Source organism: Chionomys nivalis, chromosome 8 (genome assembly GCF_950005125.1).
Source record: "Chionomys nivalis chromosome 8, mChiNiv1.1, whole genome shotgun sequence".
In the NCBI taxonomy this organism is placed as follows: Eukaryota; Metazoa; Chordata; class Mammalia; order Rodentia; family Cricetidae; genus Chionomys; species Chionomys nivalis.
Genome location: NC_080093.1, coordinates 53,530,073 through 53,536,378, shown reverse-complemented (window position 1 = coordinate 53,536,378; position 6,306 = coordinate 53,530,073).

Here is a 6,306-nt window from a genome sequence, read left to right as displayed (position 1 = left end):
GTCCACCAGCCTAACTTGGTGCTCTCCTGGTCTGTCTTGAGAATGTGGACATGGGGGTTTCAGGCATCTCTATTGGCCACACATTGGCACTTTCATTTGTCCGTTGAACAAAGTCTTAACTGGAGGCTGGGGTGTGGTGGCTGTAAACTTAGATACCAGGTCCCACTGTTCACATGGGAACTCTGGCTCTGCTTTCTGAAGGCTTTAAAGCCTTGAGTAGGTAACCCACCCTCCCGTGGCCTCAACATCCTCATTTGTGTGGGCTGAAGGTCAGAGTTCATTCTTCCTTATTGCTGGAGAAAGGTTTCAAGCTCATATGGCAGGAGTCCTGAGTTCAAATGTTGGTAGTGCTTGTCAGTTGACTATGATTCTAGTTTGTTTTAGCCTGGGAGCCCAGCTGTGGTTTGGGGCTTTGGTGTGTGGTGCCTTCACATCTGGTGCTTGAAGACTGTTGGTCTGTGGGCTGCTGCTCCCAGAGCACTGTCCGCTGTGGGCCTGTCTGTCCTGCCTACCCTGCCGTCGGCAGATGAAGCCCACACTTTGCTCTCTGAAATGAAGACAAGTAAGCCACAGAGCCCAGGACCTAAACCGTGTCAGCCTTTGCCACTCCTCAGCTCCAGTTCTCAGTAGGGCCTCAAACCAGGCTTTTCATGGGACTTCCGATGTGAGACCAGCCGAACTGTGCTCTGGGCGGAACCACCCGGCAGTCTCCTCACACCCCATCAGGCCTCCCACAGACCCAGACACATTGAGTGTTAGAAACCGTGAGCACGATCACAGTGACTGGGGTAGTCATTTGTCCTGTGTCCCTTGAGACAAAAGCAGATCTACCCTGCTGTCTCCAGTGACGGGGTGAAGACACCTCCAGACTTGTTTTCCAATAGACCCTCAGAACGGTTTCACAGCAGAGTAGCACACCATGTTTCTGGGAGCGCTCTGGTTACACAGACCTGTGACAACATTGGGTTACTCAGATGAGTCTATGGGATGAGGGGATTGAAGCAGCTTGCCCTAAAAAACGTTCCTGGCTGGTAGCTGAGGCCAGGTTTAATGGTAGGTGTCTTCATTCCAGCCCCACTGCATGGGATGGGCCCAGAGACCTGGGGCCGAGTACACGAAATCACAGATATATGCTCTCATGTTTGCCTAGCTTCTGGATTAGAAATGCTTTTAAAAGTGTTTTTTTTTAAGGTTTATTATTTTTATTTTATGTGTATGAGTGTTTTGCCAGTACATAATGTGTCTTAGAATTTTTATTGCTGTGAAGAGACACCATGGCCACAGCAACTCTTATAAAGAAAACACTTACTTGGGGTGGCTCACAGTTTCGGAGGTTCAGTCCCTTATCATGCTGGAGAGCAGGGTGGCATGCAGGCAGACACACTGGAGCTGAGAGTGCTAATATCTTGTGGAAAACAGGAAGTCAACTGAGACACTGGGCAGTCTCCTGAGCACAGGAAATCTCAAAGCCTGCCCCCCAGAGACACACTTCCTCCAGCAAGATTATACCTATTCCACCAAAGCCACACTGCCTAATGGTGTCTCTCCCTATGAGATTATGGGGGCCAATTACATTCAAACTACCACAGTACATAAGAGCGCTGAGTGAATGGTGCCCAGAGGCCAGAAGAGGGAACTGGATTCACTGTAACTGGAGACGGTTGTGAGCTGCCACATGGGTGCTAGGAACTGAACTCCAGCCCTCTGAAAGAGGGACCAGTGCTCTTAACCACTGAGCTATTTCTTCAGCCCCTGGCCTAAAATATTTTTAAAAGAATTGCATTTAAGGGTTGGGGAAATGGCTCAGTAGGTAAAGTGCTTGTTATACAACCATGAGGACTGAATTTGATTTTCAGAACCCTCCTAAAAAAGCCGAGTGTGGTGATGTGAGCTGGTAATCTACTGGGGAGACGAGAGACAAGTGGGTGCTGGGGCTCCCTGGCGGGCCAGCCTAGCTGAACTGGAGAACTCCAGGTTCAGTGGGCAAACTGCTTGCTGTGTAAACTTGAGGACCTGAATCCTCATTCACAAAAAGCGGATTTGAGCATTTATAGTCCTAGGTTCATGTCAAAATGGGAACCAGAAGCATGTGGGCAGACAGTAGGGAACCCTGTCTCAAACAAGGTGAAGGTGAGGATCAATACCTGAGCTTGTCGCCCCCTCCACACACACATGAAAAAAGGGTGATTTAAGCCATTCACAGAGGCCCCTTGTTCCTGCCCTTAGAGGCTCAGGGATGGCAGCTTCCATCCAGTTTCCCCTCAGCCTCCACAAACCACAGGTGTTTGTTATCGGAAAGCTGTCTTGCTCCTGGCTTTATTTTGAGTAATTTTGTTTTCTGAGAGGCCCAGACCTCTGCCTTCCCTAGAAGACTGGCAGACAGGCAGGTGTGAGCCAGAGGCCACAGATGCCACATCGATGGCACTGAGATCATCTGTCTCTGGTGCCTTCCAACTCCCCTGCATCAGCTGTTCTTGCCATAGTTCTATTTTGCAACCATGCTGCCTGGCTCCAGCACCTTGGCTGAGAATTCTCTCAGGGCTTTGCTAGACCAGGAATCAGCCAGGAAGGAACTTTGAGAAAGTGGGAGGCCCTGATCTCCATCCTACTCTCTCAGGCGGTGGAGGGCAACCGGATTGCAGTTCCCAGAACTCTGGTCCTGATGGCAAACCTCTCCTCTCAGTGGGCTTTCCTAAGTCTCCTTGCTCTGGACTCTTCTGCAGCAGCCTCCAAGATGGCACCTCAAGACCCACTTGTAGGCAACCCTGTGATCCGAAGCCCCCCCACCCCGAGAATAGCACTGACCCCTGTAATCAGTAGACCGCAGTAACACCAGACGGAAGCCCATTTTTCAGATCTACATGGAGATCATGATACTTCAGCCTGTGGCCTTGGAGCCACCACCGTAGCCCGAGGACACTAAGCAGATGGGCAGAGGCCTCCCACCCACAGCCACACTAATGTGCCAAACACTGCCTTGGAGGCAGGTTCCCTGGCCCTGCTGAATTTTCAGATGAGATGGCAGCCTCCAAAGGCTGCCTTCCATAACCTCATAAGGCAGCTCAGGCTGGAGCTATCCAGCTCAGTGTTTCTGGGCTCCCACACCTCAGAGATGATTTGATACATGGTGAGGTTATCGTGGGTGGGTTTGGTCTGCTACACTGGAGGGCGATTCAAAGGCAGGGGGAGGTGAGACATAACCCATCCTTCTAGCAATGGCTCTGGGACTCGTGAACCAGAGTCTGGAAAGTTCTGTTGGAAAACCTTTATTTGTCCCAGTCTGTTTCCACGCTTTGGCTTCTGGTTATCTAGCAACGGTGTCTATTCAGCCAAGATGTCTTGGCTGTGTGTCTATGGCTTCTCTCAACTGGAACCATGGACAGGAGGCACTGCAGGCTTTGTCATACGGGACTGTAAGAAATAATGGTGTTTTTCAAAGTGACTTGAGCCACCTCAGGTCCAGTTAAACATGAATAAAGTCTCTGGACCCCAAAGCTAGTCCGTTGTGGCCCCGAGTGTCCATGTCCTGACTTGTCAAAGCAACACCAAAGGGCCCCTGAGAAAGCTCAGTTTTGAGTCCCAGTTCTCATCATTTTTGTTAATTTGTGAGACAGGGCATCACATAACCCAGGCTGCTCTCCAATTTGCTATGTAGCTCCTGCCTCCACCTTCCAAGTACTGGAATGAGGGTACAGGTACTCACCACCATGCTGGGGTATGTGGTGCTTGTGGTAGAACCCAGGACCTCAGCATATGTACCAGGTTCTTTCCCTGACATTGCCTTGGACCTGTCCAAAGCCCTGGGTTCCTCCTTTACCCCTGTAAGCAGAGTATCCCTTTTGATCTCCCATCATGCCCTGGTTCACCAACCTGGGCCCAGAGCGGAGGGCAGCACCTCTGCAGGAGTTCAGGTCTCTCTCTGACTTTTGGATCCCTTGTCATCACAGATGGATACCTTGGTTTATTTATCCTGAAGCCCCATAGCAAGACAGACATCTAGAGGGCCACACAACCCCAAAACAAGAATGAACTCGGACAGTGGGGAATGGGTGTGTAAAACCGCGAAGCTTCTCTCGCAAGGTCATTTTAAGCAGGGGCTGGTGTCCCCTCCTGGGTGAGGCCCTGAGGTCACAGCTGGGTCACAATGTCCAAATGTCCCAGCAACAAGGAAAGGCCTACAACACCCAGGGACCTTGTCCTTTCAGGAGGGAGGGTGGAGGGGGAAGATCTGTGGTCTCGCAGTGAGTTCCATTTTCTACTAAATTCATGGTTTGGTTCAAGGGAGGGGGCCTCTCTCTGATGGAGGGCAGGTTGTGCCTCATGGCTATGTCACTGTGTCAGGATCTCAGGTATGGCTTGGATATCTCTATTTCTTAAGCATCTTGGAATCTTTTTTTCTTTTTATTAGGAAAGGGACATGTTCCCAAGCAAGATCAGCCAATCCTGAATAAACACATTTGGGATCAGCTACAAATGCCCAGGCTATCTCCAGGGAACAAGCAGACCTTGAAGAGACCCTAGCCTCCAGCCCGCTGTTTCTAGAATCCTGAACCAGGTCTGACGAGTTTTGTGTTGTCTACTTGCCTCACCCTGCTCTGGGGAAAGAAAGATTTCTTTCTAGGTGGAAATGGAACCAGATCATCTCTGTGACTTTGTTGTCAGAGAGCAGAAAGCCCTGTGGCTCCGGCCTGAGCAGATTGTGACATATGCAAAACTCCTTCTGACCAGAAACAGGAGTTGTTTTTTGTTTTGTTTTGTTTTGTTTTTTGGCTTTGTTTGTTTGTTTGTTCTTAGGATAGGGTCTCTCTATGTAGGCATGGATGACCTGGAACTCACTATGTAGCCCAGGCTGGGCTTGAACTCAGATCTGCTTGTCTCTACCTCCTTGGTGCTGGTGTTAAAGGCATGAGTTGCCATGCCTCACCACAAACGTTTATCTTAAATGGGTGAATGATTGAAAACCAAGTCAAGCCTCCTCCCAGGCTAACAGGAACTCCTAACTCCTGACATGGGGTCTCACTGGCTGATTCTGCCAGGAGTGGGGACCTTGGGCAAAGGGCTCTGCCATAGAGCATGGAGAAGTCTCCGCTCTAGGCCTTGGATGCTGTCTGACTGCATTCTAATTTGGGGGTTGGTGGAGGTGGTAGTCTGCTAAGTTAGTATATTTCAAAAGGTTTCCTTCACTCTGTAGTCACGAGGAAGTTAGGACAGACATTAATGACTATTCTATTAATGACTACTTATGGGACTTGCAATAGCCCAGTATAATTTGGCTCTTGAGTCTGTAGCATTTCAAATTTCCACAGTCATGAAGTTCTGCTCCAGTGGTTCTCAGCCTGTAGGTCATGACCTCACAGGGCCCACACATCGGATTGCCTGCATAGCAGATATTTAGGTTACGATTCATAACATTAGCAAAATTACAGTGATGAAGTAGCAATGAAAATAATTTTATGATTGGGGCTCACCACATGAAGAACTGTATTAAAGGGTCACAGCATTTGGAATGTGGAGAAACACAGTCAGTGTTGTGTAATCTTGACTACAAGTGTGGGCTTTTTGTTTTTCCTCTCCCCCCGTCCTGGGAACTTCAGTTCACCATGGAGAGGTAGGCCATGTCTGGCTTTGAAGTCCACTCTACCTCTCCAGGGAGGGCAGATGCAGCTGGTGGCAGTTGTGTGGGAGCAGATACTGTAGTCTTTCTTTTAGAAGACTCCCGATGCCTGGAAGATGATGCTGACTGTGCTTGTAAGAGGAGAAGGTGGCCTGGGGCAGTTGCCCTGTGAATGCCCTGCTGAATCTTGTCAGCCTACTGTTGAGACCAGTGGCTTCACAGGTGTACATGGGAATTTTAAAAGAGATTCTAGCCAGGTATAGCGGCTCACACCTGCACTCAGGAGGAGGCAGAGTCAGGATTGCTCTTAGTTTGAGTCTAGCCTGGGCTACAGAGTGAGCCCATGTTCTGCTTTTGGTAAGATGCAATCACACGGCACCACACACTAGGGAGAAATTGTTCATGGAAGGAAGAACTGGGCAATGTGGGGTCTGTCTTTATTTTTAAGAAATTGCCACCATCACTCCAACCTCCAGCAGCAGCTACCTGCTCAGTTTTCACTGTCAGCCCAGAGGCAGGATCCCTACCAGCAAAAAGAAAGGTTCACTAAAGCCCCATAAAATTGCAAAGTGTCAATTACTGTCTTTTCTCTGATTTACTGTTATCTTTGAGAGGAACCTAGTGTCTTTGAGATGTTCTTGTATTTACACGGTGGAGCACAAATACTATGGGAAGGTGAAAAATGAAATACA